This window comes from Columba livia, chromosome 2, assembly GCF_036013475.1.
Source record: "Columba livia isolate bColLiv1 breed racing homer chromosome 2, bColLiv1.pat.W.v2, whole genome shotgun sequence".
In the NCBI taxonomy this organism is placed as follows: domain Eukaryota; kingdom Metazoa; phylum Chordata; class Aves; order Columbiformes; family Columbidae; genus Columba; species Columba livia.
In genome coordinates, this window is record NC_088603.1 from 163,639,189 (window position 1) to 163,663,351 (window position 24,163).

Consider the following 24,163-nt stretch of genomic DNA (forward strand, 5'->3'; position numbering starts at 1 on the left):
GGTGCGGTCATCTGGGATGGAGTAGCCGTGGGCAGGGGAGCGGAGGGTCCCCGCGCAGGCGTTTGAGAGCCTCCACGAGAGCTTGGGACGTTATTGCGCCACAGAAAGCAGACCTGTGGGCTGGTCAGGCTGTGGATGGGCTGCTGGGTGACTTGCAGAATCACCTGATTTCAGGAGCAGAGGGACAACTTGGCCCGGAAGAGCGACGGAGGAGGCGAGCTGTGCGCCGTAAGCAGGTGGGTCGGTGGGTGGTGCCAGAGGGGAGCTGTGCCGTGTGGCTCTAGCTAAGGTCGGTCGTTTCTCTGTTTCCTAGGTGCGAAGCGAAGAGGAAAGCGGGCTGTCGGCAGCTCAGCTCCTCGGGCCAGGTGAGCACGGAGTGCTGGGCCGAAGCGGCAGCTCGTTTCAGGTCCCGTGTTGCTGGCGCGGGTCCGAGCGTCCTTTGGTGGTGTTTTACAGGCGGCAGCTGAGCGTCTCGGCGGTCCGCGGCATGGCAGTCAAAAGCAAGGGCGGCCGGGTGGGCGAGCGGCCCAGGTAAGGGAGGGCGAGCTGGGACCGTCTGCGGGCAGGCTGTGTTTTCGGGCGGCGTCCGAGCGCGTGCCTCTGGTTTTGCGGGTGCCGCAGACGAGCCGGCAGGGGCGAAGCCGCACGCCGGCCGGCAGCCGAGAAGGTGAGGCGGCGGTGGGCGTTGAGGAGCCCGGTATTGCCCGGTCTCTCGCTTCATCTTTTCCTTCTCGCTTTGCAGGCGCTTTGTGGGCCCTCTGGACCGGGAGGAGCATTTGCGGTGAGCCGGGCTAGGGGCGAGGAGGAGCGTGGGGCCGGGGACTCGTTCCCGGCGCCACGGTTTTTTTTGCTTCTCGCCGTCGTAGGCGTCACCAGCGCTGAGGGTTTGTGACCGCGCCAGCGGCAGGACACGCCGACCGGACCGCCCTGGAGCTCAGCAGGAGGTGGGTGTCGCGGACGGACTCGGCGTTTGCCCCGCGGCGCCGTGTGCCGGCGTGGCTTAGCGAGCGCGTGCTTTCTCGTGCTCCTGCAGGCGCTGAAGAGGAACCCGGCGACGCGGGAAGACGGCCGTTGGCGCACGTGGCGTTTTCCTCTGCCGAAGATGGGTTCGGTCCCTCGGCCCTCTGAAAGCTAAGTGGAGGCGCGAGGGCGGGGAAGGGGCCGGGAATGGCAGGGCCGGGGGGTTTAGCTCTGCTACGGGCAAGGGCCGTCCAGGAACCGCGCCCTTGGCGCGGGTCAAGGGCCCGGGGACCTTTACCGTGCGATGCCAGCGTGTGCCGGGCAGGGCAGCTCCAGCCTGCGTCTGCGTTGTGGTGTAGTTCGGGAAGCCTGCCTTGCGCCTGTCAGCCGATCCTGGGGTCTCGTTGCGTTCGAGGGGCACGGAAGGCCTCTCGGGTGCCACCCCGGGATCTGGAACGCCGGTGCCGATCGGCGTAGCGCCGATCGGGCGCTGGTTTTCTGGTGTCGGCAGCCGAAAGCGTGGCGGGTTCTTGCCTTTGGGCCGTTTCTGGTCAGGGCTGATTGTGGCGTTGTCCTGGGCTGTGCCGGCAGCTGTGCTCTCTAGCCATCCAGTCTCAGGGACTGGAACTTCAAGATGCTGGGAAGAAGTTCTTAGGTTTTTCATCAGCTTCTCGTTTGGTTGCGACGTCTCTGCTCGGTTGTGGCGCTGCCGCCGTCTCGTCAGGAGCCGTGACGTCGGGCTCCTTTTCCGTTTGAGGATGCAGGAGAGGCTCCTCTCCTCCCCGTAGATTATTGGGATCGATGCCCTTCTGGTCTCGGAGCGTCGTGTTCGTCGTGGAGCGTTTTTGGCGCTGTGGCCGTCGCGTGGTCTATAAGGCTCTGCATAGCGTCTGTCGGCCCGGGTGCGTGTTTGGCTCGGAGCTGCTCTGCCCGGACGCGTAGAGGCAGGGGAGGGTGGACGGAGCTCTGGCGGTCCCCGGTTAACCTGCTGACGCGTTGAATTGCGTGGGCAGAGGCGGTGCGGTCATCTGGGATGGAGTAGCCGTGGGCAGGGGAGCGGAGGGTCCCCGCACAGGCGTTTGGGAGCCTCCACGAGAGCTTGGGACGTTCTTGCGCCACAGAAAGCAGACCTGTGGGCTGGTCAGGCTGTCGATGGGCTGCTGGGTGACTTGCAGAATCACCTGATTTCAGGAGCAGAGGGACAACTTGGCCCGGAAGAGCGACGGAGGAGGCGAGCTGTGCGCCGTAAGCAGGTGGGTCGGTGGGTGGTGCCAGAGGGGAGCTGTGCCGTGTGGCTCTAGCTAAGCTCGGTCGTTTCCCTGTTTCCTAGGTGCGAAGCGAAGAGGAAAGCGGGCTGTCGGCAGCTCAGCTCCTCGGGCCAGGTGAGCACGGAGTGCTGGGCCGAAGCGGCAGCTCGTTTCAGGTCCCGTGTTGCTGGCGCGGGTCCGAGCGTCCTTTGGTGGTGTTTTACAGGCGGCAGCTGAGCGTCTCGGCGGTCCGCGGCGTGGCAGTCAAAAGCAAGGGCGGCCGGGTGGGCGAGCGGCCCAGGTAAGGGAGGGCGAGCTAGGGACCGTCTGCGGGCAGGCTGTGTTTTCGGGCGGCGTCCGAGCGCGTGCCTCTGGTTTTGCGGGTGCCGCAGACGAGCCGGCAGGGGCGAAGCCGCACGCCGGCCGGCAGCCGAGAAGGTGAGGCGGCGGTGGGCGTTGAGGAGCCCGGTATTGCCCGGTGTCTCGCTTCATCTTTTCCTTCTCGCTTTGCAGGCGCTTTGTGGGCCCTCTGGACCGGGAGGAGCATTTGCGGTGAGCCGGGCTAGGGGCGAGGAGGAGCGTGGGGCCGGGGACTCGTTCCCGGCGCCACGGTTTTTTTTGCTTCTCGCCGTCGTAGGCGTCACCAGCGCTGAGGGTTTGTGACCGCGCCAGCGGCAGGACACGCCGACCGGACCGCCCTGGAGCTCAGCAGGAGGTGGGTGTCGCGGACGGACTCGGCGTTTGCCCCGCGGCGCCGTGTGCCGGCGTGGCTTAGCGAGCGCGTGCTTTCTCGTGCTCCTGCAGGCGCTGAAGAGGAACCCGGCGACGCGGGAAGACGGCCGTTGGCGCACGTGGCGTTTTCCTCTGCCGAAGATGGGTTCGGTCCCTCGGCCCTCTGAAAGCTAAGTGGAGGCGCGAGGGCTGGGAAGGGGCCGGGAATGGCAGGGACGGGGGGTTTAGCTCTGCTACGGGCAAGGGCCGTCCAGGAACCGCGCCCTTGGCGCGGGTCAAGGGCCCGGGGACCTTTACCGTGCGATGCCAGCGTGTGCCGGGCAGGGCAGCTCCAGCCTGCGTCTGCGTTGTGGTGTAGTTCGGGAAGCCTGCCTTGCGCCTGTCAGCCGATCCTGGGGTCTCGTTGCGTTCGAGGGGCACGGAAGGCCTCTCGGGTGCCACCCCGGGATCTGGAACGCCGGTGCCGATCGGCGTAGCGCCGATCGGGCGCTGGTTTTCTGGTGTCGGCAGCCGAAAGCGTGGCGGGTTCTTGCCTTTGGGCCGTTTCTGGTCAGGGCTGATTGTGGCGTTGTCCTGGGCTGTGCCGCAGCTGTGCTCTCTAGCCATCCAGTCTCAGGGACTGGAACTTCAAGATGCTGGGAAGAAGTTCTTAGGTTTTTCATCAGCTTCTCGTTTGGTTGCGACGTCTCTGCTCGGTTGTGGCGCTGCCGCCGTCTCGTCAGGAGCCGTGACGTCGGGCTCCTTTTCCGTTTGAGGATGCAGGAGAGGCTCCTCTCCTCCCCGTAGATTATTGGGATCGATGCCCTTCTGGTCTCGGAGCGTCGTGTTCGTTGTGGAGCGTTTTTGGCGCTGTGGCCGTCGCGTGGTCTATAAGGTTCTGCGGAGCGTCTGTCGGCCCGGGTGCGCGATTGGCTCGGAGCTGCTCTGCCCGGACGCGTAGAGGCAGGGGAGGGTGGACGGAGCTCTGGCGGTCCCCGGTTAACCTGCTGACGCGTTGAATTGCGTGGGCAGAGGCGGTGCGGTCATCTGGGATGGAGTAGCCGTGGGCAGGGGAGCGGAGGGTCCCCGCGCAGGCGTTTGAGAGCCTCCACGAGAGCTTGGGACGTTCTTGCGCCACAGAAAGCAGACCTGTGGGCTGGTCAGGCTGTCGATGGGCTGCTGGGTGACTTGCAGAATCACCTGATTTCAGGAGCAGAGGGACAACTTGGCCCGGAAGAGCGACGGAGGAGGCGAGCTGTGCGCCGTAAGCAGGTGGGTCGGTGGGTGGTGCCAGAGGGGAGCTGTGCCGTGTGGCTCTAGCTAAGCTCGGTCGTTTCTCTGTTTCCTAGGTGCGAAGCGAAGAGGAAAGCGGGCTGTCGGCAGCTCAGCTCCTCGGGCCAGGTGAGCACGGAGTGCTGGGCCGAAGCGGCAGCTCGTTTCAGGTCCCGTGTTGCTGGCGCGGGTCCGAGCGTCCTTTGGTGGTGTTTTACAGGCGGCAGCTGAGCGTCTCGGCGGTCCGCGGCGTGGCAGTCAAAAGCAAGGGCGGCCGGGTGGGCGAGCGGCCCAGGTAAGGGAGGGCGAGCTGGGACCGTCTGCGGGCAGGCTGTGTTTTCGGGCGGCGTCCGAGCGCGTGCCTCTGGTTTTGCGGGTGCCGCAGACGAGCCGGCAGGGGCGAAGCCGCACGCCGGCCGGCAGCCGAGAAGGTGAGGCGGCGGTGGGCGTTGAGGAGCCCGGTATTGCCCGGTCTCTCGCTTCATCTTTTCCTTCTCGCTTTGCAGGCGCTTTGTGGGCCCTCTGGACCGGGAGGAGCATTTGCGGTGAGCCGGGCTAGGGGCGAGGAGGAGCGTGGGGCCGGGGACTCGTTCCCGGCGCCACGGTTTTTTTTGCTTCTCGCCGTCGTAGGCGTCACCAGCGCTGAGGGTTTGTGACCGCGCCAGCGGCAGGACACGCCGACCGGACCGCCCTGGAGCTCAGCAGGAGGTGGGTGTCGCGGACGGACTCGGCGTTTGCCCCGCGGCACCGTGTGCCGGCGTGGCTTAGCGAGCGCGTGCTTTCTCGTGCTCCTGCAGGCGCTGAAGAGGAACCCGGCGACGCGGGAAGACGGCCGTTGGCGCACGTGGCGTTTTCCTCTGCCGAAGATGGGTTCGGTCCCTCGGCCCTCTGAAAGCTAAGTGGAGGCGCGAGGGCGGGGAAGGGGCCGGGAATGGCAGGGACGGGGGGTTTAGCTCTGCTACGGGCAAGGGCCGTCCAGGAACCGCGCCCTTGGCGCGGGTCAAGGGCCCGGGGACCTTTACCGTGCGATGCCAGCGTGTGCCGGGCAGGGCAGCTCCAGCCTGCGTCTGCGTTGTGGTGTAGTTCGGGAAGCCTGCCTTGCGCCTGTCAGCCGATCCTGGGGTCACGTTGCGTTCGAGGGGCACGGAAGGCCTCTCGGGTGCCACCCCGGGATCTGGAACGCCGGTGCCCATCGGCGTAGCGCCGATCGGGCGCTGGTTTTCTGGTGTCGGCAGCCGAAAGCGTGGCGGGTTCTTGCCTTTGGGCCGTTTCTGGTCAGGGCTGATTGTGGCGTTGTCCTGGGCTGTGCCGGCAGCTGTGCTCTCTAGCCATCCAGTCTCAGGGACTGGAACTTCAAGATGCTGGGAAGAAGTTCTTAGGTTTTTCATCAGCTTCTTGTTTGGTTGCGACGTCTCTGCTCGGTTGTGGCGCTGCAGCCGTCTCGTCAGGAGCCGTGACGTCGGGCTCCTTTTCTGTTTGAGGATGCAGGAGAGGCTCCTCTCCTCCCCGTAGATTATTGGGATCGATGCCCTTCTGGTCTCGGAGCGTCGTGTTCGTCGTGGAGCGTTTTTGGCGCTGTGGCCGTCGCGTGGTCTATAAGGTTCTGCGGAGCGTCTGTCGGCCCGGGTGCGCGTTTGGCTCGGAGCTGCTCTGCCCGGACGCGTAGAGGCAGGGGAGGGTGGACGGAGGTCTGGCGGTCCCCGGTTAACCTGCTGACGCGTTGAATTGCGTGGGCAGAGGCGGTGCGGTCATCTGGGATGGAGTAGCCATAGGCAGGGGAGCGGAGGGTCCCCGCGCAGGCGTTTGAGAGTCTCCACGAGAGCTTGGGACGTTATTGCGCCACAGAAAGCAGACCTGTGGGCTGGTCAGGCTGTCGATGGGCTGCTGGGTGACTTGCAGAATCACCTGATTTCAGGAGCAGAGGGACAACTTGGCCCGGAAGAGCGACGGAGGAGGCGAGCTGTGCGCCGTAAGCAGGTGGGTCGGTGGGTGGTGCCAGAGGGGAGCTGTGCCGTGTGGCTCTAGCTAAGCTCGGTCGTTTCTCTGTTTCCTAGGTGCGAAGCGAAGAGGAAAGCGGGCTGTCGGCAGCTCAGCTCCTCGGGCCAGGTGAGCACGGAGTGCTGGGCCGAAGCGGCAGCTCGTTTCAGGTCCCGTGTTGCTGGCGCGGGTCCGAGCGTCCTTTGGTGGTGTTTTACAGGCGGCAGCTGAGCGTCTCGGCGGTCCGCGGCGTGGCAGTCAAAAGCAAGGGCGGCCGGGTGGGCGAGCGGCCCAGGTAAGGGAGGGCGAGCTGGGACCGTCTGCGGGCAGGCTGTGTTTTCGGGCGGCGTCCGAGCGCGTGCCTCTGGTTTTGCGGGTGCCGCAGACGAGCCGGCAGGGGCGAAGCCGCACGCCGGCCGGCAGCCAAGAAGGTGAGGCGGTGGTGGGCGTTGAGGAGCCCGGTATTGCCCGGTCTCTCGCTTCATCTTTTCCTTCTCGCTTTGCAGGCGCTTTGTGGGCCCTCTGGACCGGGAGGAGCATTTGCGGTGAGCCGGGCTAGGGGCGAGGAGGAGCGTGGGGCCGGGGACTCGTTCCCGGCGCCACGGTTTTTTTTTGCTTCTCGCCGTCGTAGGCGTCACCAGCGCTGAGGGTTTGTGACCGCGCCAGCGGCAGGACACGCCGACCGGACCGCCCTGGAGCTCAGCAGGAGGTGGGTGTCGCGGACGGACTCGGCGTTTGCCCCGCGGCGCCGTGTGCCGGCGTGGCTTAGCGAGCGCGTGCTTTCTCGTGCTCCTGCAGGCGCTGAAGAGGAACCCGGCGACGCGGGAAGACGGCCGTTGGCGCACTTGGCGTTTTCCTCTGCCGAAGATGGGTTCGGTCCCTCGGCCCTCTGAAAGCTAAGTGGAGGCGCAAGGGCTGGGAAGGGGCCGGGAATGGCAGGGACGGGGGGTTTAGCTCTGCTAAGGGCAAGGGCCGTCCAGGAACCGCGCCCTTGGCGCGGGTCAAGGGCCCGGGGACCTTTACCGTGCGATGCCAGCGTGTGCCGGGCAGGGCAGCTCCAGCCTGCGTCTGCGTTGTGGTGTAGTTCGGGAAGCCTGCCTTGCGCCTGTCAGCCGATCCTGGGGTCTCGTTGCGTTCGAGGGGCACGGAAGGCCTCTCGGGTGCCACCCCGGGATCTGGAACGCCGGTGCCGATCGGCGTAGCGCCGATCGGGCGCTGGTTTTCTGGTGTCGGCAGCCGAAAGCGTGGCGGGTTCTTGCCTTTGGGCCGTTTCTGGTCAGGGCTGATTGTGGCGTTGTCCTGGGCTGTGCCGGCAGCTCTAGCCATCCAGTCTCAGGGACTGGAACTTCAAGATGCTGGGAAGAAGTTCTTAGGTTTTTCATCAGCTTCTCGTTTGGTTGCGACGTCTCTGCTCGGTTGTGGCGCTGCCGCCGTCTCGTCAGGAGCCGTGACGTCGGGCTCCTTTTCCGTTTGAGAATGCAGGAGAGGCTCCTCTCCTCCCCGTAGATTATTGGGATCGATGCCCTTCTGGTCTCGGAGCGTCGTGTTCGTCGTGGAGCGTTTTTGGCGCTGTGGCCGTCGCGTGGTCTATAAGGTTCTGCGGAGCGTCTGTCGGCCCGGGTGCGCGATTGGCTCGGAGCTGCTCTGCCCGGACGCGTAGAGGCAGGGGAGGGTGGACGGAGCTCTGGCGGTCCCCGGTTAACCTGCTGACGCGTTGAATTGCGTGGGCAGAGGCGGCGCGGTCATCTGGGATGGAGTAGCCGTGGGCAGGGGAGCGGAGGGTCCCCGCGCAGGCGTTTGAGAGCCTCCACGAGAGCTTGGGACGTTATTGCGCCACAGAAAGCAGACCTGTGGGCTGGTCAGGCTGTTGATGGGCTGCTGGGTGACTTGCAGAATCACCTGATTTCAGGAGCAGAGGGACAACTTGGCCCGGAAGAGCGACGGAGGAGGCGAGCTGTGCGCCGTAAGCAGGTGGGTCGGTGGGTGGTGCCAGAGGGGAGCTGTGCCGTGTGGCTCTAGCTAAGCTCGGTCGTTTCTCTGTTTCCTAGGTGCGAAGCGAAGAGGAAAGCGGGCTGTCGGCAGCTCAGCTCCTCGGGCCAGGTGAGCACGGAGTGCTGGGCCGAAGCGGCAGCTCGTTTCAGGTCCCGTGTTGCTGGCGCGGGTCCGAGCGTCCTTTGGTGGTGTTTTACAGGCGGCAGCTGAGCGTCTCGGCGCTCCGCGGCGTGGCAGTCAAAAGCAAGGGCGGCCGGGTGAGCGAGCGGCCCAGGTAAGGGAGGGCGAGCTGGGACCGTCTGCGGGCAGGCTGTGTTTTCGGGCGGCGTCCGAGCGCGTGCCTCTGGTTTTGCGAATGCCGCAGACGAGCCGGCAGGGGCGAAGCCGCACGCGGCCGGCAGCCGAGAAGGTGAGGCGGCGGTGGGCGTTGAGGAGCCCGGTATTGCCCGGTGTCTCGCTTCATCTTTTCCTTCTCGCTTTGCAGGCGCTTTGTGGGCCCTCTGGACCGGGAGGAGCATTTGCGGTGAGCCGGGCTAGGGGCGAGGAGGAGCGTGGGGCCGGGGACTCGTTCCCGGCGCCACGGTTTTTTTTGCTTCTCGCCGTCGTAGGCGTCACCAGCGCTGAGGGTTTGTGACTGCGCCAGCGGCAGGACACTCCGACCGGACCGCCCTGGAGCTCAGCAGGAGGTGGGTGTCGCGGACGGACTCGGCGTTTGCCCCGCGGCGCCGTGTGCCGGCGTGGCTTAGCGAGCGCGTGCTTTCTCGTGCTCCTGCAGGCGCTGAAGAGGAACCCGGCGACGCGGGAAGACGGCCGTTGGCGCACGTGGCGTTTTCCTCTGCCGAAGATGGGTTTGGTCCCTCGGCCCTCTGAAAGCTAAGTGGAGGCGTGACGGCTGGGAAGGGGCCGGGAATGGCAGGGACGGGGGGTTTAGCTCTGCTAAGGGCAAGGGCCGTCCAGGAACCGCGCCCTTGGCGCGGGTCAAGGGCCCGGGGACCTTTACCGTGCAATGCCAGCGTGTGCCGGGCAGGGAAGCTCCAGCCTGCGTCTGCGTTGTGGTGTAGTTCGGGAAGCCTGCCTTGCGCCTGTCAGCCGATCCTGGGGTCTCGTTGCGTTCGAGGGGCACGGAAGGCCTCTCGCGTGCCACCCCGGGATCTGGAACGCCGGTGCCCATCGGCGTAGCGCCGATCGGGCGCTGGTTTTCTGGTGTCGGCAGCCGAAAGCGTGGCGGGTTCTTGCCTTTGGGCTGTTTCTGGTCAGGGCTGATTGTGGCGTTGTCCTGGGCTGTGCCGCAGCTGTGCTCTCTAGCCATCCAGTCTCAGGGACTGGAACTTCAAGATGCTGGGAAGAAGTTCTTAGGTTTTTCATCAGCTTCTTGTTTGGTTGCGACGTCTCTGCTCGGTTGTGGCGCTGCAGCCGTCTCGTCAGGAGCCGTGACGTCGGGCTCCTTTTCTGTTTGAGGATGCAGGAGAGGCTCCTCTCCTCCCCGTAGATTATTGGGATCGATGCCCTTCTGGTCTCGGAGCGTCGTGTTCGTCGTGGAGCGTTTTTGGCGCTGTGGCCGTCGCGTGGTCTATAAGGTTCTGCGGAGCGTCTGTCGGCCCGGGTGCGCGTTTGGCTCGGAGCTGCTCTGCCCGGACGCGTAGAGGCAGGGGAGGGTGGACGGAGCTCTGGCGGTCCCCGGTTAACCTGCTGACGCGTTGAATTGCGTGGGCAGAGGCGGTGCGGTCATCTGGGATGGAGTAGCCGTGGGCAGGGGAGCGGAGGGTCCCCGCGCAGGCGTTTGAGAGCCTCCACGAGAGCTTGGGACGTTATTGCGCCACAGAAAGCAGACCTGTGGGCTGGTCAGGCTGTGGATGGGCTGCTGGGTGACTTGCAGAATCACCTGATTTCAGGAGCAGAGGGACAACTTGGCCCGGAAGAGCGACGGAGGAGGCGAGCTGTGCGCCGTAAGCAGGTGGGTCGGTGGGTGGTGCCAGAGGGGAGCTGTGCCGTGTGGCTCTAGCTAAGCTCGGTCGTTTCTCTGTTTCCTAGGTGCGAAGCGAAGAGGAAAGCGGGCTGTCGGCAGCTCAGCTCCTCGGGCCAGGTGAGCACGGAGTGCTGGGCCGAAGCGGCAGCTCGTTTCAGGTCCCGTGTTGCTGGCGCGGGTCCGAGCGTCCTTTGGTGGTGTTTTACAGGCGGCAGCTGAGCGTCTCGGCGGTCCGCGGCGTGGCAGTCAAAAGCAAGGGCGGCCGGGTGGGCGAGCGGCCCAGGTAAGGGAGGGCGAGCTGGGACCGTCTGCGGGCAGGCTGTGTTTTCGTCCGGTGTCCGAGCGCGTGCCTCTGGTTTTGCGGGTGCCGCAGACGAGCCGGCAGGGGCGAAGCCGCACGCCGGCCGGCAGCCAAGAAGGTGAGGCGGTGGTGGGCGTTGAGGAGCCCGGTATTGCCCGGTCTCTCGCTTCATCTTTTCCTTCTCGCTTTGCAGGCGCTTTGTGGGCCCTCTGGACCGGGAGGAGCATTTGCGGTGAGCCAGGCTAGGGGCGAGGAGGAGCGTGGGGCCGGGGACTCGTTCCCGGCGCCACGGTTTTTTTTTGCTTCTCGCCGTCGTAGGCGTCACCAGCGCTGAGGGTTTGTGACCGCGCCAGCGGCAGGACACGCCGACCGGACCGCCCTGGAGCTCAGCAGGAGGTGGGTGTCGCGGACGGACTCGGCGTTTGCCCCGCGGCGCCGTGTGCCGGCGTGGCTTAGCGAGCGCGTGCTTTCTCGTGCTCCTGCAGGCGCTGAAGAGGAACCCGGCGACGCGGGAAGACGGCCGTTGGCGCACGTGGCGTTTTCCTCTGCCGAAGATGGGTTCGGTCCCTCGGCCCTCTGAAAGCTAAGTGGAGGCGCGAGGGCTGGGAAGGGGCCGGGAATGGCAGGGACGGGGGGTTTAGCTCTGCTAAGGGCAAGGGCCGTCCAGGAACCGCGCCCTTGGCGCGGGTCAAGGGCCCGGGGACCTTTACCGTGCGATGCCAGCGTGTGCCGGGCAGGGCAGCTCCAGCCTGCGTCTGCGTTGTGGTGTAGTTCGGGAAGCCTGCCTTGCGCCTGTCAGCCGATCCTGGGGTCTCGTTGCGTTCGAGGGGCACGGAAGGCCTCTCGGGTGCCACCCCGGGATCTGGAACGCCGGTGCCCATCGGCGTAGCGCCGATCGGGCGCTGGTTTTCTGGTGTCGGCAGCCGAAAGCGTGGCGGGTTCTTGCCTTTGGGCCGTTTCTGGTCAGGGCTGATTGTGGCGTTGTCCTGGGCTGTGCCGGCAGCTCTAGCCATCCAGTCTCAGGGACTGGAACTTCAAGATGCTGGGAAGAAGTTCTTAGGTTTTTCATCAGCTTCTCGTTTGGTTGCGACGTCTCTGCTCGGTTGTGGCGCTGCCGCCGTCTCGTCAGGAGCCGTGACGTCGGGCTCCTTTTCCGTTTGAGAATGCAGGAGAGGCTCCTCTCCTCCCCGTAGATTATTGGGATCGATGCCCTTCTGGTCTCGGAGCGTCGTGTTCGTCGTGGAGCGTTTTTGGCGCTGTGGCCGTCGCGTGGTCTATAAGGTTCTGCGGAGCGTCTGTCGGCCCGGGTGCGCGATTGGCTCGGAGCTGCTCTGCCCGGACGCGTAGAGGCAGGGGAGGGTGGACGGAGCTCTGGCGGTCCCCGGTTAACCTGCTGACGCGTTGAATTGCGTGGGCAGAGGCAGCGCGGTCATCTGGGATGGAGTAGCCGTGGGCAGGGGAGCGGAGGGTCCCCGCGCAGGCGTTTGAGAGCCTCCACGAGAGCTTGGGACGTTATTGCGCCACAGAAAGCAGACCTGTGGGCTGGTCAGGCTGTGGATGGGCTGCTGGGTGACTTGCAGAATCACCTGATTTCAGGAGCAGAGGGACAACTTGGCCCGGAAGAGCGACGGAGGAGGCGAGCTGTGCGCCGTAAGCAGGTGGGTCGGTGGGTGGTGCCAGAGGGGAGCTGTGCCGTGTGGCTCTAGCTAAGCTCGGTCGTTTCTCTGTTTCCTAGGTGCGAAGCGAAGAGGAAAGCGGGCTGTCGGCAGCTCAGCTCCTCGGGCCAGGTGAGCACGGAGTGCTGGGCCGAAGCGGCAGCTCGTTTCAGGTCCCGTGTTGCTGGCGCGGGTCCGAGCGTCCTTTGGTGGTGTTTTACAGGCGGCAGCTGAGCGTCTCGGCGGTCCGCGGCGTGGCAGTCAAAAGCAAGGGCGGCCGGGTGGGCGAGCGGCCCAGGTAAGGGAGGGCGAGCTGGGACCGTCTGCGGGCAGGCTGTGTTTTCGGGCGGCGTCCGAGCGCGTGCCTCTGGTTTTGCGGGTGCCGCAGACGAGCCGGCAGGGGCGAAGCCGCACGCCGGCCGGCAGCCGAGAAGGTGAGGCGGCGGTGGGCGTTGCGGAGCCCGGTATTGCCCGGTCTCTCGCTTCATCTTTTCCTTCTCGCTTTGCAGGCGCTTTGTGGGCCCTCTGGACCGGGAGGAGCATTTGCGGTGAGCCGGGCTAGGGGCGAGGAGGAGCGTGGGGCCGGGGACTCGTTCCCGGCGCCACGGTTTTTTTTTGCTTCTCGCCGTCGTAGGTGTCACCAGCGCTGAGGGTTTGTGACCGCGCCAGCGGCAGGACACGCCGACCGGACCGCCCTGGAGCTCAGCAGGAGGTGGGTGTCGCGGACGGACTCGGCGTTTGCCCCGCGGCGCCGTGTGCCGGCGTGGCTTAGCGAGCGCGTGCTTTCTCGTGCTCCTGCAGGCGCTGAAGAGGAACCCGGCGACGCGGGAAGACGGCCGTTGGCGCACGTGGCGTTTTCCTCTGCCGAAGATGGGTTCGGTCCCTCGGCCCTCTGAAAGCTAAGTGGAGGCGCGAGGGCTGGGAAGGGGCCGGGAATGGCAGGGACGGGGGGTTTAGCTCTGCTAAGGGCAAGGGCCGTCCAGGAACCGCGCCCTTGGCGCGGGTCAAAGGGCCCGGGGACCTTTACCGTGCGATGCCAGCGTGTGCCGGGCAGGGCAGCTCCAGCCTGCGTCTGCGTTGTGGTGTAGTTCGGGAAGCCTGCCTTGCGCCTGTCAGCCGATCCTGGGGTCTCGTTGCGTTCGAGGGGCACGGAAGGCCTCTCGGGTGCCACCCCGGGATCTGGAACGCCGGTGCCGATCGGCGTAGCGCCGATCGGGCGCTGGTTTTCTGGTGTCGGCAGCCGAAAGCGTGGCGGGTTCTTGCCTTTGGGCCGTTTCTGGTCAGGGCTGATTGTGGCGTTGTCCTGGGCTGTGCCGGCAGCTCTAGCCATCCAGTCTCAGGGACTGGAACTTCAAGATGCTGGGAAGAAGTTCTTAGGTTTTTCATCAGCTTCTCGTTTGGTTGCGACGTCTCTGCTCGGTTGTGGCGCTGCCGCCGTCTCGTCAGGAGCCGTGACGTCGGGCTCCTTTTCCGTTTGAGGATGCAGGAGAGGCTCCTCTCCTCCCCGTAGATTATTGGGATCGATGCCCTTCTGGTCTCGGAGCGTCGTGTTCGTCGTGGAGCGTTTTTGGCGCTGTGGCCGTCGCGTGGTCTATAAGGTTCTGCGGAGCGTCTGTCGGCCCGGGTGCGCGTTTGGCTCGGAGCTGCTCTGCCCGGACGCGTAGAGGCAGGGGAGGGTGGACGGAGCTCTGGCGGTCCCCGGTTAACCTGCTGACGCGTTGAATTGCGTGGGCAGAGGCGGTGCGGTCGTCTGGGATGGAGTAGCCGTGGGCAGGGGAGCGGAGGGTCCCCGCGCAGGCGTTTGAGAGCCTCCACGAGAGCTTGGGACGTTATTGCGCCACAGAAAGCAGACCTGTGGGCTGGTCAGGCTGTGGATGGGCTGCTGGGTGACTTGCAGAATCACCTGTTTTCAGGAGCAGAGGGACAACTTGGCCCGGAAGAGCGACGGAGGAGGCGAGCTGTGCGCCGTAAGCAGGTGGGTCGGTGGGTGGTGCCAGAGGGGAGCTATGCCGTGTGGCTCTAGCTAAGCTCGGTCGTTTCTCTGTTTCCTAGGTGCGAAGCGAAGAGGAAAGCGGGCTGTCGGCAGCTCAGCTCCTCGGGCCAGGTGAGCACGGAGTGCTGGGCCGAAGCGGCAGCTCGTTTCAGGTCCCGTGTTGCTGGCGCGGGTCCGAGCGTCCTTTGGTGGTGTTTTACAGGCGGCAGCTGAGCGTCTCGGCGGTCCGCGGCGTGGCAGTCAAAAGCAAGGGCGGCCGGGTGGGCGAGCGGCCCAGGTAAGGGAGGGCGAGCTGGGACCGTCTGCGGGCAGGCTGTGTTTTCGGGCGGCGTCCGAGCGCGTGCCTCTGGTTTTGCGGGTGCCGCAGACGAGCCGGCAGGGGCGAAGCCGCACGCCGGCCGGCAGCCGAGAAGGAGAGGCGGCGGTGGGCGTTGCGGAGCCCGGTATTGCCCGGTCTCTCGCTTCATCTTTTCCTTCTCGCTTTGCAGGCGCTTTGTGGGCCCTCTGGACCGGGAGGAGCATTTGCGGTGAGCCGGGCTAGGGGCGAGGAGGAGCGTGGGGCCGGGGACTCGTTCCCGGCGCCACGGTTTTTTTTTGCTTCTCGCCGTCGTAGGCGTCACCAGCGCTGAGGGTTTGTGACCGCGCCAGCGGCAGGACACGCCGACCGGACCGCCCTGGAGCTCAGCAGGAGGTGGGTGTCGCGGACGGACTCGGCGTTTGCCCCGCGGCGCCGTGTGCCGGCGTGGCTTAGCGAGCGCGTGCTTTCTCGTGCTCCTGCAGGCGCTGAAGAGGAACCCGGCGACGCGGGAAGACGGCCGTTGGCGCACGTGGCGTTTTCCTCTGCCGAAGATGGGTTCGGTCCCTCGGCCCTCTGAAAGCTAAGTGGAGGCGCGAGGGCTGGGAAGGGGCCGGGAATGGCAGGGCCGGGGGGTTTAGCTCTGCTAAGGGCAAGGGCCGTCCAGGAACCGCGCCCTTGGCGCGGGTCAAGGGCCCGGGGACCTTTACCGTGCGATGCCAGCGTGTGCCGGGCAGGGCAGCTCCAGCCTGCGTCTGCGTTGTGGTGTAGTTCGGGAAGCCTGCCTTGCGCCTGTCAGCCGATCCTGGGGTCTCGTTGCGTTCGAGGGGCACGGAAGGCCTCTCGGGTGCCACCCCGGGATCTGGAACGCCGGTGCCGATCGGCGTAGCGCCGATCGGGCGCTGGTTTTCTGGTGTCGGCAGCCGAAAGCGTGGCGGGTTCTTGCCTTTGGGCCGTTTCTGGTCAGGGCTGATTGTGGCGTTGTCCTGGGCTGTGCCGGCAGCTGTGCTCTCTAGCCATCCAGTCTCAGGGACTGGAACTTCAAGATGCTGGGAAGAAGTTCTTAGGTTTTTCATCAGCTTCTCGTTTGGTTGCGACGTCTCTGCTCGGTTGTGGCGCTGCCGCCGTCTCGTCAGGAGCCGTGTCGTCGGGCTCCTTTTCCGTTTGAGGATGCAGGAGAGGCTCCTCTCCTCCCCGTAGATTATTGGGATCGATGCCCTTCTGGTCTCGGAGCGTCGTGTTCGTCGTGGAGCGTTTTTGGCGCTGTGGCCGTCGCGTGGTCTATAAGGTTCTGCAAAGCGTCTGTCGGCCCGGGTGCGCGTTTGGCTCGGAGCTGCTCTGCCCGGACGCGTAGAGGCAGGGGAGGGTGGACGGAGCTCTGGCGGTCCCCGGTTAACCTGCTGACGCGTTGAATTGCGTGGGCAGAGGCGGTGCGGTCATCTGGGATGGAGTAGCCGTGGGCAGGGGAGCGGAGGGTCCCCGCGCAGGCGTTTGAGAGCCTCCACGAGAGCTTGGGACGTTCTTGCGCCACAGAAAGCAGACCTGTGGGCTGGTCAGGCTCTCGATCGGCTGCTGGGTGACTTGCAGAATCACCTGATTTCAGGAGCAGAGGGACAACTTGGCCCGGAAGAGCGACGGAGGAGGCGAGCTGTGCGCCGTAAGCAGGTGGGTCGGTGGGTGGTGCCAGAGGGGAGCTGTGCCGTGTGGCTCTAGCTAAGCTCGGTCGTTTCTCTGTTTCCTAGGTGCGAAGCGAAGAGGAAAGCGGGCTGTCGGCAGCTCAGCTCCTCGGGCCAGGTGAGCACGGAGTGCTGGGCCGAAGCGGCAGCTCGTTTCAGGTCCCGTGTTGCTGGCGCGGGTCCGAGCGTCCTTTGGTGGTGTTTTACAGGCGGCAGCTGAGCGTCTCGGCGGTCCGCGGCGTGGCAGTCAAAAGCAAGGGCGGCCGGGTGGGCGAGCGGCCCAGGTAAGGGAGGGCGAGCTGGGACCGTCTGCGGGCAGGCTGTGTTTTCGGGCGGCGTCCGAGCGCGTGCCTCTGGTTTTGCGGGTGCCGCAGACGAGCCGGCAGGGGCGAAGCCGCACGCCGGCCGGCAGCCGAGAAGGTGAGGCGGCGGTGGGCGTTGAGGAGCCCGGTATTGCCCGGTCTCTCGCTTCATCTTTTCCTTCTCGCTTTGCAGGCGCTTTGTGGGCCCTCTGGACCGGGAGGAGCATTTGCGGTGAGCCGGGCTAGGGGCGAGGAGGAGCGTGGGGCCGGGGACTCGTTCCCGGCGCCACGGTTTTTTTTTGCTTCTCGCCGTCGTAGGCGTCACCAGCGCTGAGGGTTTGTGACCGCGCCAGCGGCAGGACACGCCGACCGGACCGCCCTGGAGCTCAGCAGGAGGTGGGTGTCGCGGACGGACTCGGCGTTTGCCCCGCGGCGCCGTGCGCCGGCGTGGCTTAGCGAGCGCGTGCTTTTTCGTGCTCCTGCAGGCGCTGAAGAGGAACCCGGCGACGCGGGAAGACGGCCGTTGGCGCACGTGGCGTTTTCCTCTGCCGAAGATGGGTTCGGTCCCTCGGCCCTCTGAAAGCTAAGTGGAGGCGCGAGGGCGGGGAAGGGGCCGGGAATGGCAGGGCCGGGGGGTTTAGCTCTGCTACGGGCAAGGGCCGTCCAGGAACCGCGCCCTTGGCGCGGGTCAAGGGCCCGGGGACCTTTACCATGCGATGCCAGCGTGTGCCGGGCAGGGCAGCTCCAGCCTGCGTCTGCGTTGTGGTGTAGTTCGGGAAGCCTGCCTTGCGCCTGTCAGCCGATCCTGGGGTCTCGTTGCGTTCGAGGGGCACGGAAGGCCTCTCGGGTGCCACCCCGGGATCTGGAACGCCGGTGCCGATCGGCGTAGCGCCGATCGGGCGCTGGTTTTCTGGTGTCGGCAGCCGAAAGCGTGGCGGGTTCTTGCCTTTGGGCCGTTTCTGGTCAGGGCTGATTGTGGCGTTGTCCTGGGCTGTGCCGGCAGCTGTGCTCTCTAGCCATCCAGTCTCAGGGACTGGAACTTCAAGATGCTGGGAAGAAGTTCTTAGGTTTTTCATCAGCTTCTCGTTTGGTTGCGACGTCTCTGCTCGGTTGTGGCGCTGCCGCCGTCTCGTCAGGAGCCGTGACGTCGGGCTCCTTTTCCGTTTGAGGATGCAGGAGAGGCTCCTCTCCTCCCCGTAGATTATTGGGATCGATGCCCTTCTGGTCTCGGAGCGTCGTGTTCGTCGTGGAGCGTTTTTGGCGCTGTGGCCGTCGCGTGGTCTATAAGGCTCTGCATAGCGTCTGTCGGCCCGGGTGCGCGTTTGGCTCGGAGCTGCTCTGCCCGGACGCGTAGAGGCAGGGGAGGGTGGACGAAGCTCTGGCGGTCCCCGGTTAACCTGCTGACGCGTTGAATTGCGTGGGCAGAGGCGGTGCGGTCATCTGGGACGGAGTAGCCGTGGGCAAGGGAGCGGAGGGTCCCCGCGCAGGCGTTTGGGAGCCTCCACGAGAGCTTGGGACGTTATTGCGCCACAGAAAGCAGACCTGTGGGCTGGTCAGGCTGTCGATGGGCTGCTGGGTGACTTGCAGAATCACCTGATTTCAGGAGCAGAGGGACAACTTGGCCCGGAAGAGCGACGGAGGAGGCGAGCTGTGCGCCGTAAGCAGGTGGGTCGGTGGGTGGTGCCAGAGGGGAGCTGTGCCGTGTGGCTCTAGCTAAGCTCGGTCGTTTCCCTGTTTCCTAGGTGCGAAGCGAAGAGGAAAGCGGGCTGTCGGCAGCTCAGCTCCTCGGGCCAGGTGAGCACGGAGTGCTGGGCCGAAGCGGCAGCTCGTTTCAGGTCCCGTGTTGCTGGCGCGGGTCCGAGCGTCCTTTGGTGGTGTTTTACAGGCGGCAGCTGAGCGTCTCGGCGGTCCGCGGCGTGGCAGTCAAAAGCAAGGGCGGCCGGGTGGGCGAGCGGCCCAGGTAAGGGAGGGCGAGCTGGGACCGTCTGCGGGCAGGCTGTGTTTTCGGGCGGCGTCCGAGCGCGTGCCTCTGGTTTTGCGGGTGCCGCAGACGAGCCGGCAGGGGCGAAGCCGCACGCCGGCCGGCAGCCGAGAAGGTGAGGCGGCGGTGGGCGTTGAGGAGCCCGGTATTGCCCGGTCTCTCGCTTCATCTTTTCCTTCTCGCTTTGCAGGCGCTTTGTGGGCCCTCTGGACCGGGAGGAGCATTTGCGGTGAGCCGGGCTAGGGGCGAGGAGGAGCGTGGGGCCGGGGACTCGTTCCCGGCGCCACGGTTTTTTTTGCTTCTCGCCGTCGTAGGCGTCACCAGCGCTGAGGGTTTGTGACCGCGCCAGCGGCAGGACACGCCGACCGGACCGCCCTGGAGCTCAGCAGGAGGTGGGTGTCGCGGACGGACTCGGCGTTTGCCCCGCGGCACCGTGTGCCGGCGTGGCTTAGCGAGCGCGTGCTTTCTCGTGCTCCTGCAGGCGCTGAAGAGGAACCCGGCGACGCGGGAAGACGGCCGTTGGCGCACGTGGCGTTTTCCTCTGCCGAAGATGGGTTCGGTCCCTCGGCCCTCTAGAAAGCTAAGTGGAGGCGCGAGGGCGGGGAAGGGGCTGGGAATGGCAGGGACGGGGGGTTTAGCTCTGCTACGGGCAAGGGCCGTCCAGGAACCGCGCCCTTGGCGCGGGTCAAGGGCCCGGGGACCTTTACCGTGCGATGCCAGCGTGTGCTGGGCAGGGCAGCTCCAGCCTGCGTCTGTGTTGTGGTGTAGTTCGGGAAGCCTGCCTTGCGCCTGTCAGCCGATCCTGGGGTCTCGTTGCGTTCGAGGGGCACGGAAGGCCACTCGGGTGCCACCCCGGGATCTGGAACGCCGGTGCCGATCGGCGTAGCGCCGATCGGGCGCTGGTTTTCTGGTGTCGGCAGCCGAAAGCGTGGCGGGTTCTTGCCTTTGGGCCGTTTCTGGTCAGGGCTGCTTGTGGCGTTGTCCTGGGATGTGCCGGCAGCTGTGCTCTCTAGCCATTCAGTCTCAGGGACTGGAACTTCAAGATGCTGGGAAGAAGTTCTTAGGTTTTTCATCAGCTTCTCGTTTGGTTGCGACGTCTCTGCTCGGTTGTGGCGCTGCCGCCGTCTCGTCAGGAGCCGTGACGTCGGGCTCCTTTTCCGTTTGAGGATGCAGGAGAGGCTCCTCTCCTCCCCGTAGATTATTGGGATCGATGCCCTTCTGGTCTCGGAGCGTCGTGTTCGTCGTGGAGCGTTTTTGGCGCTGTGGCCGTGGCGTGGTCTATAAGGTTCTGCGGAGCGTCTGTCGGCCCGGGTGCGCGTTTGGCTCGGAGCTGCTCTGCCCGGACGCGTAGAGGCAGGGGAGGGTGGACGGAGCTCTGGCGGTCCCCGGTTAACCTGCTGACGCGTTGAATTGCGTGGGCAGAGGCGGTGCGGTCATCTGGGATGGAGTAGCCGTGGGCAGGGGAGCGGAGGGTCCCCGCGCAGGCGTTTGAGAGCCTCCACGAGAGCTTGGGACGTTCTTGCGCCACAGAAAGCAGACCTGTGGGCTGGTCAGGCTCTCGATCGGCTGCTGGGTGACTTGCAGAATCACCTGATTTCAGGAGCAGAGGGACAACTTGGCCCGGAAGAGCGACGGAGGAGGCGAGCTGTGCGCCGTAAGCAGGTGGGTCGGTGGGTGGTGCCAGAGGGGAGCTGTGCCGTGTGGCTCTAGCTAAGCTCGGTCGTTTCTCTGTTTCCTAGGTGCGAAGCGAAGAGGAAAGCGGGCTGTCGGCAGCTCAGCTCCTCGGGCCAGGTGAGCACGGAGTGCTGGGCCGAAGCGGCAGCTCGTTTCAGGTCCCGTGTTGCTGGCGCGGGTCCGAGCGTCCTTTGGTGGTGTTTTACAGGCGGCAGCTGAGCGTCTCGGCGGTCCGCGGCGTGGCAGTCAAAAGCAAGGGCGGCCGGGTGGGCGAGCGGCCCAGGTAAGGGAGGGCGAGCTAGGGACCGTCTGCGGGCAGGCTGTGTTTTCGGGCGGCGTCCGAGCGCGTGCCTCTGGTTTTGCGGGTGCCGCAGACGAGCCGGCAGGGGCGAAGCCGCACGCCGGCCGGCAGCCGAGAAGGTGAGGCGGCGGTGGGCGTTGAGGAGCCCGGTATTGCCCGGTCTCTCGCTTCATCTTTTCCTTCTCGCTTTGCAGGCGCTTTGTGGGCCCTCTGGACCGGGAGGAGCATTTGCGGTGAGCCGGGCTAGGGGCGAGGAGGAGCGTGGGGCCGGGGACTCGTTCCCGGCGCCACGGTTTTTTTTGCTTCTCGCCGTCGTAGGCGTCACCAGCGCTGAGGGTTTGTGACCGCGCCAGCGGCAGGACACGCCGACCGGACCGCCCTGGAGCTCAGCAGGAGGTGGGTGTCGCGGACGGACTCGGCGTTTGCCCCGCGGCGCCGTGTGCCGGCGTGGCTTAGCGAGCGCGTGCTTTCTCGTGCTCCTGCAGGCGCTGAAGAGGAACCCGGCGACGCGGGAAGACGGCCGTTGGCGCACGTGGCGTTTTCCTCTGCCGAAGATGGGTTCGGTCCCTCGGCCCTCTGAAAGCTAAGTGGAGGCGCGAGGGCTGGGAAGGGGCCGGGAATGGCAGGGCCGGGGGGTTTAGCTCTGCTACGGGCAAGGGCCGTCCAGGAACCGCGCCCTTGGCGCGGGTCAAGGGCCCGGGGACCTTTACCGTGCGATGCCAGCGTGTGCCGGGCAGGGCAGCTCCAGCCTGCGTCTGCGTTGTGGTGTAGTTCGGGAAGCCTGCCTTGCGCCTGTCAGCCGATCCTGGGGTCTCGTTGCGTTCGAGGGGCACGGAAGGCCTCTCGGGTGCCACCCCGGGATCTGGAACGCCGGTCCCGATCGGCGTAGCGCAGATCGGGCGCTGGTTTTCTGGTGTCGGCAGCCGAAAGCGTGGCGGGTTCTTGCCTTTGGGCCGTTTCTGGTCAGGGCTGATTGTGGCGTTGTCCTGGGCTGTGCCGCAGCTGTGCTCTCTAGCCATCCAGTCTCAGGGACTGGAACTTCAAGATGCTGGGAAGAAGTTCTTAGGTTTTTCATCAGCTTCTTGTTTGGTTGCGACGTCTCTGCTCGGTTGTGGCGCTGCCGCCGTCTCGTCAGGAGCCGTGACGTCGGGCTCCTTTTCCGTTTGAGGATGCAGGAGAGGCTCCTCTCCTCCCCGTAGATTATTGGGATCGATGCCCTTCTGGTCTCGGAGCGTCGTGTTCGTTGTGGAGCGTTTTTGGCGCTGTGGCCGTCGCGTGGTCTATAAGGTTCTGCGGAGCGTCTGTCGGCCCGGGTGCGCGTTTGGCTCGGAGCTGCTCTGCCCGGACGCGCAGAGGCAGGGGAGGGTGGACGGAGCTCTGGCGGTCCCCGGTTAACCTGCTGACGCGTTGAATTGCGTGGGCAGAGGCGGTGCGGTCATCTGGGATGGAGTAGCCGTGGGCAGGGGAGCGGAGGGTCCCCGCGCAGGCGTTTGAGAGCCTCCACGAGAGCTTGGGACGTTCTTGCGCCACAGAAAGCAGACCTGTGGGCTGGTCAGGCTCTCGATCGGCTGCTGGGTGACTTGCAGAATCACCTGATTTCAGGAGCAGAGGGACAACTTGGCCCGGAAGAGCGACGGAGGAGGCGAGCTGTGCGCCGTAAGCAGGTGGGTCGGTGGGTGGTGCCAGAGGGGAGCTGTGCCGTGTGGCTCTAGCTAAGCTCGGTCGTTTCTCTGTTTCCTAGGTGCGAAGCGAAGAGGAAAGCGGGCTGTCGGCAGCTCAGCTCCTCGGGCCAGGTGAGCACGGAGTGCTGGGCCGAAGCGGCAGCTCGTTTCAGGTCCCGTGTTGCTGGCGCGGGTCCGAGCGTCCTTTGGTGGTGTTTTACAGGCGGCAGCTGAGCGTCTCGGCGGTCCGCGGCGTGGCAGTCAAAAGCAAGGGCGGCCGGGTGGGCGAGCGGCCCAGGTAAGGGAGGGCGAGCTGGGACCGTCTGCGGGCAGGCTGTGTTTTCGGGCGGCGTCCGAGCGCGTGCCTCTGGTTTTGCGGGTGCCGCAGACGAGCCGGCAGGGGCGAAGCCGCACGCCGGCCGGCAGCCGAGAAGGTGAGGCGGCGGTGGGCGTTGAGGAGCCCGGTATTGCCCGGTCTCTCGCTTCATCTTTTCCTTCTCGCTTTGCAGGCGCTTTGTGGGCCCTCTGGACCGGGAGGAGCATTTGCGGTGAGCCGGGCTAGGGGCGAGGAGGAGCGTGGGGCCGGGGACTCGTTCCCGGCGCCACGGTTTTTTTTTGCTTCTCGCCGTCGTAGGCGTCACCAGCGCTGAGGGTTTGTGACCGCGCCAGCGGCAGGACACGCCGACCGGACCGCCCTGGAGCTCAGCAGGAGGTGGGTGTCGCGGACGGACTCGGCGTTTGCCCCGCGGCACCGTGTGCCGGCGTGGCTTAGCGAGCGCGTGCTTTCTCGTGCTCCTGCAGGCGCTGAAGAGGAACCCGGCGACGCGGGAAGACGGCCGTTGGCGCACGTGGCGTTTTCCTCTGCCGAAGATGGGTTCGGTCCCTCGGCCCTCTGAAAGCTAAGTGGAGGCGCGAGGGCGGGGAAGGGGCTGGGAATGGCAGGGACGGGGGGTTTAGCTCTGCTAAGGGCAAGGGCCGTCCAGGAACCGCTCCCTTGGCGCAGGTCAAGGGCCCGGGGACCTTTACCGTGCGATGCCAGCGTGTGCCGGGCAGGGCAGCTCCAGCCTGCGTCTGCGTTGTGGTGTAGTTAGGGAAGCCTGCCTTGCGCCTGTCAGCCGATCCTGGGGTCTCGTTGCGTTCGAGGGGCACGGAAGGCCTCTCGGGTGCCACCCCGGGATCTGGAACGCCGGTGCCGATCGGCGTAGCGCCGATCGGGCGCTGGTTTTCTGGTGTCGGCAGCCGAAAGCGTGGCGCGTTCTTGCCTTTGGGCCGTTTCTGGTCAGGGCTGATTGTGGCGTTGTCCTGGGCTGTGCCAGCAGCTCTAGCCATCCAGTCTCAGGGACTGGAACTTCAAGATGCTGGGAAGAAGTTCTTAGGTTTTTCATCAGCTTCTCGTTTGGTTGCGCCGTCTCTGCTCGGTTGTGGCGCTGCCGCCGTCTCGTCAGGAGCCGTGACGTCGGGCTCCTTTTCCGTTTGAGGATGCAGGAGAGGCTCCTCTCCTCCCCGTAGATTATTGGGATCGATGCCCTTCTGGTCTCGGAGCGTCGTGTTCGTCGTGGAGCGTTTTTGGCGCTGTGGCCGTCGCGTGGTCTATAAGGTTCTGCGGAGCGTCTGTCGGCCCGGGTGCGCGTTTGGCTCGGAGCTGCTCTGCCCGGACGCGTAGAGGCAGGGGAGGGTGGACGGAGCTCTGGCGGTCCCCGGTTAACCTGCTGACGCGTTGAATTGCGTGGGCAGAGGCGGCGCGGTCATCTGGGATGGAGTAGCCGTGGGCAGGGGAGCGGAGGGTCCCCGCGCAGGCGTTTGAGAGCCTCCACGAGAGCTTGGGACGTTATTGCGCCACAGAAAGCAGACCTGTGGGCTGGTCAGGCTGTTGATGGGCTGCTGGGTGACTTGCAGAATCACCTGTTTTCAGGAGCAGAGGGACAACTTGGCCCGGAAGAGCGACGGAGGAGGCGAGCTGTGCGCCGTAAGCAGGTGGGTCGGTGGGTGGTGCCAGAGGGGAGCTGTGCCGTGTGGCTCTAGCTAAGCTCGGTCGTTTCTCTGTTTCCTAGGTGCGAAGCGAAGAGGAAAGCGGGCTGTCGGCAGCTCAGCTCCTCGGGCCAGGTGAGCACGGAGTGCTGGGCCGAAGCGGCAGCTCGTTTCAGGTCCCGTGTTGCTGGCGCGGGTCCGAGCGTCCTTTGGTGGTGTTTTACAGGCGGC